The sequence below is a fragment of the Pithys albifrons genome, chromosome 15 (assembly GCF_047495875.1).
Source record: "Pithys albifrons albifrons isolate INPA30051 chromosome 15, PitAlb_v1, whole genome shotgun sequence".
In the NCBI taxonomy this organism is placed as follows: domain Eukaryota; kingdom Metazoa; phylum Chordata; class Aves; order Passeriformes; family Thamnophilidae; genus Pithys; species Pithys albifrons.
In genome coordinates this window covers 347,024-359,758 of record NC_092472.1, presented here as the reverse complement: position 1 = coordinate 359,758, position 12,735 = coordinate 347,024, and positions in this window count along the sequence as shown.

The window sequence follows — 12,735 nt, the reverse complement described above, 5'->3', positions numbered from 1 at the left end:
CACCTCCACCCCACCATTCAGCTTGAATCTGAAAGTCATCAGCCATCCTTTGTCCTCAGTCCTGGCACTCCAAGCCTAAACCTTTTGTATTGGTATGGTGAGAAAAATTCTCTGAGGGCTCGTCCCAACACCACCTTCCTGTGTTGAACGTTTAATATTATCCACCCTGAATTTTATTTCCATGCCAACACCCTATATTTGAACTTAACTATATACACACATATGTCAACTATATACACATTCCCAGATATGTACATACAGATACAGTAATATGGGCAGCTTATCCAAAAACAAGGTCCCCTTGAGGTATACATCGTGTTTCTCCGTCTTCCTGCATCACCCACCAGGTAGAACTAGATCCTTGAGCAAAAACAATCCCATGAATGGGTTTGCCTTTGCCTGAGGCAGGGTTGATCCAGACTGTTTTCCCTAGCATACCTCTCAGGTGTATTACGGGGACTTTATCTCCATCTACAGTGTGAAGGGGTTCTGATTGGGCAGGACTGGCTCGATTGACAGAGCCTCTAGTGTTGACTAGCCATGTAGCCTTTGCTAAACATTGATCCAGTGTTTGAAAGTTCTTCCACCCAACGCCTTCAAAGTGGTTTTCAACAGTCCATTACACCGCTCAACTTTCCCGGCAGCTGGTGCATGGTAGGGGATATGATACACCCACTCAATGCCATGTTCTCTCGCCCAGGTAGCAACTAAGCTGTTTTTGAAATGAGTTCCATTATCTGACTCAATTCGTTCTGGGGTGCCATGTCGCCACAGCACTTGTTTTTCCAGGCCTAGGATGGTGTTCCGAGCAGTGGCGTGAGGCACTGGGTGTGTCTCCAGCCACCCTGTGGTTGCTTCCACCATGGTGAGCACATAGCGCTTGCCTTGGCGGGTCTGTGGCAGTGTGATGTAGTCAACCTGCCAGGCCTCCCCGTACTTATACTTATCCCAGCGTCCACCATACCACAGGGGCTTCACTCTCTTAGCCTGCTTAATGGCAGCACATGTCTCGCAGTCGTGGATAACCTGAGAGATAATGTCCATGGTTAAATCCACCCCTCGGTCTCATGCCCATTTATAAGTGGCATCTCTGCCCTGATGGCCCGAGGCATCATGGGCCCATCGAGCCAAGAACAGCTCTCCCTTGTGCTGCCAGTCCAGATCTGTCTGTGATACTTTCACTTGCGCAGCTCGGTCTGCCTGTTGGTTGTTGAGATGTTCCTCATTGGCCCGATTTTTGGGCACGTGTGCATCTACGTGGCGGACTCTCACAATCAGCTTCTCTACTCGGGTGGCAATATCTTGCCATATATCGGCAGCCCAGATGGGTTTCCCTCTGCGTTTCCAATTGGTTTTCTTCCATCGGTCTAACCATCCCCAGAGAGCATTGGCCACCATCCATGAGTCGGTGTAGAGGTAAAGCTTTGGCCATTTCTCTCGTTCAGCAATGTCCAGGGCCAACTGCACGGCTTTAAGCTCTGCAAACTGACTCGACCCACCTTCTCCTTCAGTAGCTTCTGCAACTTGTCGGGTGGGACTCCATACAGCTGCTTTCCATTTGCGATTAGTCCCTACAATGCGACAGGAGCCATCGGTGAAGAGGGCGTAGCGTATTTCCTCTTTTGGCAATTGATTGTATGGTGGAGCTTCTTCCGCACGTGTCACCTGCTCTTCCTCTTCATCTGCTAGACCAAAATTTTCACCTTCGGGCCAGTTTGTGATGATTTCCAGGATCCCAGGGCGATTTGATTTTCCCATACGGGCGCGCTGCATAATCAGGGCAATCCACTTGCTCCAGGTAGCATCAGTGGCGTGATGTGCAGAGTCAGCCTGTCCTGCCAACATCCACTTCAGCACTGGTAGTCGGGGTGCCAGAAAGAGCTGTGCTTCTGTGCCAATCACCTCTGAGGCGGCTTGAACTCCTTCACAGGCGGTTAGGATCTCTTTCTCTGTTGGGGTGTAGTTGGCTTCGGATCCTCTGTAGCCTCTGCTCCAGAATCCAAGTGGTCGGCCTCGAGTCTCACCAGGCACCTTCTGCCAAAGGCTCCAAGACAGGCCATTATTCCCGGCAGCGGAGTAGAGCATGTTCTGTATGTCTGGTCCTGTCCTGACTGGTCCAAGGGCTACAGCCTGAGCAATCTCATGCTTGATCTGGTCAAAGACTCGTTGCTGCTCAGGGCCCCAGTGGAAATCATTCTTCTTACGGGTTATCAAGTAGAGAGGGCTTACGATCTGACTGTATGCTGGGACACGCATCCTCCAGAACCCTATGGCACCCAGGAAGGCTTGTGTTTCCTTTTTGCTGGTAGGTGGAGACATTGCTGTGATCTTATTGATGACTTCTGTTGGAATCTGACGGCGTCCATCCTGCCACTTCACTCCCAGGAACTGGATCTCTTGGGCTGGTCCCTTAACCTTACTCTGTTTGATGGCAAAGCCAGCTCCCAGAAGGATCTGGATGATTTTCTCTCCTTTCTGAAAAACCTCTTCTGCTGTGTCCCCCCACACAATATGTCATCAATGTATTGCAGGTGCTCTGGAGCCTCACCCTTCTCCAGTGCAGTCTGGATCAGTCCATGACAGATGGTGGGACTGTGTTTCCACCGCTGGGGTAGTCGGTTCCAGGTGTACTGCACGCCCCTCCAGGTAAAAGCAAACTGTGGCCTGCACTCTGGTGCCAGAGGAATGGAGAAGAACGCATTAGCAACGTCAATAGTGGCATACCACTTTGCTGCCCTGGACTCCAGTTCATACTGGAGCTCCAGCATATCCGGCACAGCGGCACTCAGCGGTGGGGTAACTTCATTCAAGCCACGATAGTCCACAGTCAATCTCCATTCTCCATCAGACTTACGTACAGGCCAGATGGGGCTGTTGAAGGGTGAGTGGGTTTTGCTGACCACCCCTTGGCTCTCCAGCTCATGGATCATCTTATGGATGGGAATCACAGCATTGCAGTTCATTCGGTATTGCTGACGGTGCACTGTTGTGGTGGCAATTGGCACTTGCTGTTCCTCAACTTTCAACAATCCGACAGCAGAAGGACTTTCTGAGAGACCTGGCAATGAGTTCAATTGTTCAATCCCTTCTGTCTGTACAGTGGCTATTCCAAAAAGTCCATCTATGCCCCTTTGGGTCCTTAAAATATCCATTCCTGAGGTAGTCAATGCCCAGGATACATGGGGCGGCTGGACCAGTCACAATGGGGTGTTTCTGCCAATCTCTCCCTGTCAAGCTCACTTCAGCTTCTAGCACAGTCAGCTCTTGAGATCCCCCTGTCACCCCAGAAATAGAAATAGTTTCTGAGCCCACATGTCCTGATGGCATTAATGTGCATTGAGCGCCAGTATCAACCAAAGCCTTATACTTTTGTGGGTCTGATGTACCAGGCCATCGAATCCACACAGTCCAATAGACACGGTTGTCCCGTGCCTCTACCTGGCTAGAGGCAGGGCCCCCCTAACACTGATCCTGGTCATAGCGGTCAGAACCTTTTCTCGATGAGTACACCTGGGAGGTGCCCTCCTGTGGGTCAGATTCTTGCCCATGGGAAACTGGGACTGCACTTACTCTCACTGACCTTCTTCAATTCTCCTTCAGTTCTTGTACTCGGGCTGCAAGGGCACGGGTGGGTTTCCCATCCCACCGTCCCATGTCTTCTCCATGTTTGGCCAGGAAGTACCACATCTCAGTTCGTGAGGTCTGTCCACTTCCTCTGGCTGGGGGGCGTCTGTCTCTGACTTCAGAGGTTCTCATTCACACTGGTGGCACTTGGAGACTCTCTCTAATCTCCGCTCTAGTCTCCTCTCTAAGTTTCCTCTGCTCATTCTTTACCTCTGCAACCAATGTCTCTACAGCAGAAATACGGGCCTGCATTGGGCTGTGGGTCATGCCTTCATATATCTGGAGCTTATTTGCTACAGCGCGCACTGTTTCTTGGTTCTCTTCCCTATACATGGATGCCAAGAAATCGGTGTATTCAGCTGTCCCCGAGTGTGAAAGGTTCCATCACATATGTGGTGTGCATCTGACCTTCTCAGGGTCATTATTGGTTTGCCCACCCCTTCCAAAAAGCACGTCCATCATTGCCATCTCCCTCAGATATAAAATTCCTTTTTCCATCGTCTTCCAAGTCTTCTTAATGTGATGTTCCTGCAGGATTTCTCTATAAACAAACGTCTCTCTTACACTCATTAGAAGTCGTGCCCAGAGTGAAAGGGGCTTTGATTCCCTCACGAACACCTGTTCAATAGCCACATCCTGGGCCAGAGCCCCCAAAAACCTGGCTTCAGCACCATCCAGTTGTAAGGTTTCACCCATAAGGTCCCAAACTCGGATCAACCAAGTCAGGATGGGCTCGCCCGGGTGTCGAGCAATGTCTTTCTGCAAACTACGGAGATTATCAAATGACAATGACTCAGTGATGATCTCAGGCTCTGGGTCTGCTCGCTGTGAAGGTGCAGCAGCCCCCTCATCATCCTCTGGACGGGCTGGTTTGGTCTTATATTTCCTTTTCTGGATAGGGGCAACTTCCATAGACTTGGACTGTCCACCCGGTTTAGCCTCGTCCTGCATCACTGTAACATCAGAGGTTTTACCCTCTTCCCTTTTTTTAGCCCCATCCTGCGTCACTGTAACATCAGGGGTTTTACCCTCTTCCTTCTCCCTCTTCACTGTAACATCGGGGGTTTTATTCTCTTCCTTTTTCCCCTTCACTGTGGCATCAGGGGTTTTATTCTCTTGCTTTTCCCCCTTCACTGTGGCATCAGGGGTTTTATTCTCTTGCTTTTCCCCATTCACTGTGGCATCAGGGGTTTTATTCTCTTCCTTTTGCCCCTTCACTGGGCTGGGCTTCTGAATGCGTTCTCGAAAAACCCTGGCCCTACCTCCAAACACACTGGAGGCCACAGGGATACAACCTTGCAGAAAAACCATAAAGAGCAAGATATCTCTGGCATCCAGGGAGAATTTAAACATCTCAAAAGCCGTTGTAGCAGACTTGAAGGGAGAATAAACAAAGGGTTGGGAGAAAACACTCCCCTTTGTTCCTTCCCAAGAGTTCAGTACCATTATCACTAAATCCCCAGAGGTAGCAGCTTAGGTTACAGGAGGAAAACAACCTTGACAGCACCACCCAAATGACACCCACAGGCATTGAATTCATGGCACCATAAATCCAGAGTAAGAACTCAATAATAATTGCGGCTATTTGAGTTCTACTCATTGATTTGTTGATAAGACTTAAACCTGCCGCTCCTTTTGGCATGAATTTGTACCAACAAAAAGCCAATATATTATACAGGATGGTCCTGATGGACCCTAAACTCAATACCCACATGGTGCCACAAAAACAGTTATCCTTCTTTGTTTACAAGCCCCAAACATTGGGCACCAAAAATATGTCTTGGTTTGAGGGGAAAAACCAAAATGTTTACCCACAAGGGGGAAGGGGCCTCCTCCACAATAATCACGCCACTCTTTATCAAATTTAAGAAAGGGAATTTTAATACAAGAAGGATAACTGTTCTTAACTGCTATATATATATATCTGTAAACAGGCTAGTGCAAACCGCTTCCCCAACACCACAAGAGAAAGAAAAAAAAAACCAACAAAATAAACCCCAGCAGGTTTTCCTCCGGGAGGAAAGTTATACTTAGTGTCAATGTCACAACCCATCTGGCTGCAGAGTGAGTTTCCAGTCCCTCTCCAGCGAGACAGACGAGTGGTGAGCTCTCAGATGGACTCTGTCTCTTCCCCCTGTGTTCCTTGTCCAAGAAGCAGAAAAACACAAGCAGCCAAAAGCAGTCCCGGGGCAGGCAGTGCCAGCGAGAGGCCAAAAGCAGTCCCGGGGCAGGCAGTGCCAGCGAGAGGCCAAAAGCAGTCCCGGGGCAGGCAGTGCCAGCGAGCACCCAAAACAAACAGTCCGGGCCAGGCAGCAGCAGTGAGTCGGCTTCCACTCAGCCCCGCACACACACACCACCCCCAGCCGTGTGTAGTCCCCAAGAACAAAAGAGACCAACCTGCCCCACCCAAGTGATCAGCAGTTAACTACTTTTTTGTTAACTACTGGCATGGGCAGTTAGTGGCAGGGGAGAGAATTTACATAATAATTCCAAACTACAACAGGCCAATTGGACATCTTTGAGTTCTGCGAACTGACTCGATTCGCCTTTCCCCTCAGTGGCTTCTGCCACCCATTGGGTGGGACTCCACACAGCTGCTCTCCATTTCTGGCTCCTCCCTATGATACAGCAAGAACCATCGGTGAAAAGGGCATAGCGCGTCTCTTCATCTGGCAGCTGATTATATGGTGGAGCTTCTTCAGCGTGACTCACTGACTCTTCCTCTTCTTCATCTGCCAGGCTGAAGTTCCCACCTTCAGGCCAATTGGTTATAATTTCTAGAATTCCAGGGCGATTCGAGCTCCCAATTCTAACACGTTGTGTAATCAAAGCAATCCACTTGCTCCACGTGGCATCGGTGGCATGATGTGTAGGGGGCACTTTTCCTTTGAACATCCACCTTAACACTGGTAGTGAAGGTGCCAGGAAAAGCTGGGCTTCAGTACCAATTACCTCTGAGGCTGCTCGTATGCCTTCATACGCCGCTAAGATTTCCTTCTCCATAGGGGTGTAATTGGCCTCAGAGCCTTTGTAGCTTCGGCTCCAGAAATGAAGTGGTCACCCTCGTGTCTCACCAGGCACCTTTTGCCAGAGGCTCCAGGAGAGACCTTTATCTCCAGCTGTGGAATAAAGTACATTCTTCACATCTGGTCCCGTCCTGACTGGTCCAAGAGCCACGGCATGTGCAATCTCCTGCTTGATCTGCCTGAATGCCTGTTGTTGTTCAGGACCCCATTGGAAAATGTTCTTTATACAGGTCACAAAGTAGAGAGGGCTCACGATGTGGCTGTATTCAGGGATGTGCACTCGCCAGAAGCCTATGGCTCCCAGAAACGCTTGAGTCTCTTTTTTTGTTAGTCGGTGGAGCCATTGCTACAATCTTATTGATGACGTCGGTTGGAATCTGGCGACGTCCATCTTGCCATTTCACCCCAAGGAACTGAATCTCTCTGGCAGGTCCCTTGACCTTTCTCTTTTTGATGGCAAAACCAGCTTTGAGGAGAATCTGAATAATCTTTCGTCCTTTTTCAAAGACTTCTGCTGTGTCTCCCCATACAATGACATCATCAATATACTGGATGTGTTCTGGAGCCTCACCCTTCTCCAATGTGGCCTGGATCAGCCCATGACAAATGGTTGGACTGTGTTTCCACCCCTGGGGTAGTCGGTTCCAGGTGTACTGCACGCCCCTCCAGGTGAAAGCAAACTGTGGCCTGCACTCTGGTGCCAGAGGAATGGAGAAGAACGCGTTAGCAATGTCAATAGTGGCGTACCACTTTGCTGCTTTGGACTCCAACTCATACTGGAGCTCCAACATATCTGGCACAGCAGCACTCAGCAGTGGCGTAACTTCATTCAAGCCACGATAGTCCACAGTCAATCTCCATTCTCCATTTGATTTATGTACAGGCCAGATAGGGCTGTTGAAGGGTGAGTGTGTTCTGCGACCACCCCTTGGCTCTCCAGCTTCCTAATCATTTTATGGATGGGAATCACAGCATCTCGGTTTGTACGATACTGTCGTCTATTTACAGTAGCAGTGGCCGTCGGTACTTCTTGATCTTTGACTCGGAGTAATCCCACAACAGAAGGGTCTTCTGAGAGACCAGGGAGAGTAGACAACTGTTTGGACTCTCCTTCAATCACTCTGGCTACACCAAAAACCCACCAGTACCCCTTCGGGTCCTTGAAGTGTCCTCTTTTTAAATAGTCTGTACCAAGGATGCTAGGGGCTTCTGGTCCTGTCACAATGGAATGCTTTTCCCATTGGTCTCCTGTTAGGCTCATGTCGGCCTCTACCACCGACAAGTCCTGAGACCCTCCGGTAACTCCAGAAATAGACACAGTCTCTGTACTCTCATGTTCCGATGGCATTAATGTACATTTGGCACCAGTATCTACCAAAGCTTGGTATTTCTGAGGATCCGATGTGCCAGGCCATCGAACCCACACAGCCCAATAAACCCGATTATCATCCTCGTCCCTCTCCTCCTCCTGGCAGGAGGCAGGGTCCCTCTATTGTTGTTCCTGGTAGGAGCATTCTCCATCTGACGTGTGCGATGCTCTGTTGAGGCTCCTTCATCAGCATGGGGGGAGTTTTTTCTTTTGCGTCTCGGAGATCGATGTTTCTTTTCCAGGGTCTTTGCTTCAACTATGTGGACAGCTTTCTTGCCAACTACTTTCCGTTTTAATTCTTTCAGTTGGGCTTTAAGTTTGGAGGTGGGTTCACTGTGCCATTTTTTCATGTTTTCCCCTAGTTCCCACAGAACAGTCCATAAGACACTATGCTCACTCTGTGTCTAACTCCTGGGGCTTCCAGTTTTCCCTCGTGCTGCATGAGATGACCAAGAATGGGAACGGGACCAAGAACGGGAACGGGAACTTGAACGAGAATGAGAACGAGAACTAGAACGAGAATGAGAACGAGACCTTTCTTTGTGACCTCTAGAACCTTTACCTCTAGGTTCTTCTTCATACACAGAACATCTAGCATTCCTCTCTACCCTTTCCCCACTGTAGAGGGAAGAATGCTGGTATTTAGAGGGGACCCTCATGGTTTCCGATATTCTCCGTATCCAGTGACACATTCTGTCAACGTGTATCTCATTCTCGTCCATACTTAGAGGGTATGCAGATATCAGACACGGCATATAAGACTTAGGGGCCCCATCCATCACCTTATCCCACATCGGCTGTGTGCATGGCATCTTCTCTGGGACCAAGATGTCATAGTAATTTGGATCGGAGTATATAATCTCCAGCATGGCCAGTTCCCGCAGATACTGGATGCCTTCTTCTGCAGTATTCCACTCTCTCAGAACACTCACCAAATACTCTTTAAATGGGTATCTTGCCCTCATGGCATGGAGGATTCGGGTCCAGAGACTGTATGCCATCTCCCCCTGTCCCATTTCCTGTTCTATTTCACAGTCTCGGGCAAGAGATCCCAATTGTTGTGCTTCATGACCTTCCAGCACATGACTACTGGCCCCCTGGTCCCAACATCGCACCAGCCAGGTGAGGATGCGTTCATCGGGCCACCGACTGTAATCCCTTCGTATATCTCGAATCTCCTTCGGGGTCAATGATTGTATAATTTCACTTTTCCTCATTATTTCCTGTCCATCTCTCCCACGTACTATTCTCTCTACCTGTGTTTTTACTCTTCCACTCCTCCGTGGAACCTCTCTCACTTCCTTTCTGACCCTCTCACGCGAAGGTGGGGATTGTTTGCGCTGTGAGGACAAGCTTCTATGGTGTTCACTCCGGGAGGATGGGCTCCTACGTTGTCCACGCCATGGAGAGAGACTTCTACTTCGTTCAAGCCACGGAGAAAGACTCCTAGCTCGTGCACCCCGTGAAAGGGAGCTCCTGCATTGTTCATCAGGTCCAATGAATGGAGGTAGCACATAGTCCTTGGAAGGCCAGGGTAAGAGCCTTCCCTGGTCATCTTTTCCCTCAAATGTAGGTCTAGTACGGGGAGGTGGAATCACACCTCCAAAGGAGGGTTGCCTTTGGAGAGGCTGAAACGGTCCTTCCTCAGGCTGACGGAAACGCGATGACCTCCTCTCTTCCTCCACTGGGTAGCTGCGTATGTAGTCAGAGCACCAATCGTCGAATGTTATTCTATCTCAGGATGCTCGCACCGTCCCTTTCCTTTCTCCGGCATGCCTCTGGTCTCTTTTGGACGTGCCCCCAGTCCCATTAGGTGTGCCCCATCTCTTGTGACCACTTCTCCCTCCTTGGCGGCTGCTCCCTCCTCTACTGTGACTATTCTTTCCTCTCATGCCATCGCTCCTTCCATCGTCACAGCAGTTTCTTCCTCTCTCACAGCTGCTTCTTCGTCTGCTTCTTCTTCTTCTTCTTGTTCCTCTTCTTCTTCTTCTCGTTCTAATTGCAGAGGTGGCTCTATGGGTTTTGTAGTCTCCTTCGTTCTCGTTGTTTTCTTCTTTATGGGGGCAATGATAATCTTCCGGTCCATAACTTCAGTTTGAGTTCCCACAGAGCGAATAGGGACTGTATTCGCATCGGCTTGAGTCTGAGCTTCGACTGTGGTCTTGGTGGGCTTAGTAGGGATGACAACTTCCAGATCTTCAGCTCGCCTTTGAGTGTCTACAGAGCAAATGGGAGTTGTATTAGCGTTGGCCTGAGTCTGCACTTCAACTGTGGTCTTAGCAGGCTTAATAGAGATGGCAACCTCCAGATCTACGGCTTGAGTCTGAATCTCTACAGAGCAAACGAAAGCTGTATTAGCTTCAGCTTGTGTCTGGGTTTCAGCCGTGGTTGTAGCGGGGACAGCAGAAATAGCCTTGTCCAAATTTGCAGCCTGAGTTTGGGTTTCTGCCGAGCAAACAGAGACTGTATTAGCTTCAGCAACTTGAGTTTGGGTTTCTACAGAGCGGACGGAAGCTGTATTAGTTTCAGCTACTTGAGTTTGGGTCTCCGCAGAGTGAACGGGGGCTTTGTTGGCCTCGGTTTGAGTCTGAGTTTCAACTGTAGTTTTAGCAGGGACAGTGGAGATAGCCATGTCTGGGTCTGCAGCTTGAGTTTGGGTTTCTACAGAGTGAACAGGGGCTTTGTTGACCTCGGCTTGAGTCTGGGTCTCAGAAACAGCATTGGCCTCATGCTGTGTTTGGACTCCACTTTCGGTAGTCTGAACGGGAACTACACGGGTCTCGGACGGCATATTTCCATTTTCTATCCTGTCCTCAAGCCATTGACAGTGGTTCATGGCAAATCAATAAGCACTAGCCAGGCCCCAACACAAAGCAGAGACTCACATATACCGGTCCTCGAAGGAAAAACACTCTTCTGATAAACAGCGGGCCACCTCAGCAGAGTCACACACTTCTTCTGGCGTGAACTTCCAATTAACGGGGAGTGAGATACGCCCTAGCACTTTACCGAGATCCAACCAAGCCCCATCCCAGCCAGGGATTGGCCTGTCCGAAGCCCCTTCCAAAGTTCCAGCGAGTCCCCCAGAGGCATAGCCTTTCTTAGATCTGAAACAAGGGAAGCACCGAAGTGCCAGCATTCTTCCAATCTTATACAACAGTTTCATTACCTTCATAAACACTAGTGCTGTCACAATACAATTTAGGTAATAACTGGGACCAATTGTAACAGTAGGGATCTCTCTTAATAGGCTGTTAATGTCATGTTTTAACAGGCCTTTAATGCCACATTTTAACAGGCCTTTAATGCCAAGATTCAGGAGGGCCTTACATGGATGGCAATCATCAGATAGACTGAGGTACATCCCTAGGAGACCTCTCAGAGTGGGAGTAAGTGTTACCACCATCAGTATGTAAAAGAATAGAAAGACACTTAACAGGAGGCCTTTCACTACAAGAAACTGCCAGGCCATGCCAGCATGATTGGAGTGACCTCCTCTGGTACCTCTCAGGTATTTGCTAAAAAGGGTAAAACCCATTCTTTCTATTGTTTACCTTATGCCTGAGTCCTCTGTTCCCAAACAAAAACCTTCTTTATATCAACAAGGTACTCTTGGCTGCCTTCCCAGTGATTGTTTTGAAAATACCACTTCAGCTGGCAGTTCTCCCGGACACTGTTCTCTAAACAGAGAACTATTTACAAAACAATCCAAGGTCATATCTCAGTGGGACCTCCAATAATGTCGCAGGTTTGGCTTAGCTGTTGCCAACCCTGGACTGGCCCCCTTTCGCCCTCCCAGAACTTTCCCAGCAAAGGAAAGGAAAAAAATTACTGAAAAGAAACGCACTCTAAAAAAACTGAACTGAATAAAAAGAATAAATTATATTTTCTAACATTTACAAATCACACTGTATACACAATACATAGGATCCCACCCCCCAGGGGAGAGGCGAAGGGAGAAAAGGGGATTGATTAGCCAGAAAATAGGGAAGACACCAACCAACCTAAAGAAACCAAATGAATCAAAACAAACACCATTAAAAACCTCAAGGAAGGGGAACGAGAATGAAACAATCTCACCCAGGACAGGAGAACCACCAACAACCGGAGGGACCAGACTCCAACCACCTCCCACCAGCTCCTCGGCCAAGAGAGAAGAAAGCAAAACCACTGCCCTCCTGCTACGTGGAAGACACGTGTGGAATACTTGTAAATTCCTTAGATACAATGGTTACTGAGGAAGCCATGGGTCAAACCATTACATTCAGGCAAATCCCAACTTTATTCAAATTAGACAACATATATAACCCGAGGTAACCCTGCCCTGGGCACAACACATCTGACTCCATAGGCTGAGGTTAGAAACGTGTACTTATAAGGTAAAATCCGAAGCCCTTTCCAGGTGAGATGCTGGGCTTGTAGTTGTTTGACTTCTGAGTCCGGTGTCACGTGGTTCTTCTGGACCCACTGGAGTCAGTGGGCGGCAACACTCTCCACTGCAACGTTGCTATGTAGCGGGAATACATTTCTGGCCTGACCCATGCAAATTTTAACCACATCCGGGATGTGCACTGTACACCCTCTGGACTTTTAGGGAATCTCTCAACCTCTGAAAAGATTATCTCCAGTACAGCCAATTCCCTTAAGCACCAGATACCTTGTTCGATTGTGTTCCACTGTCCTTGCTGTATGTGGAGATCCTCTATACAAAGATAT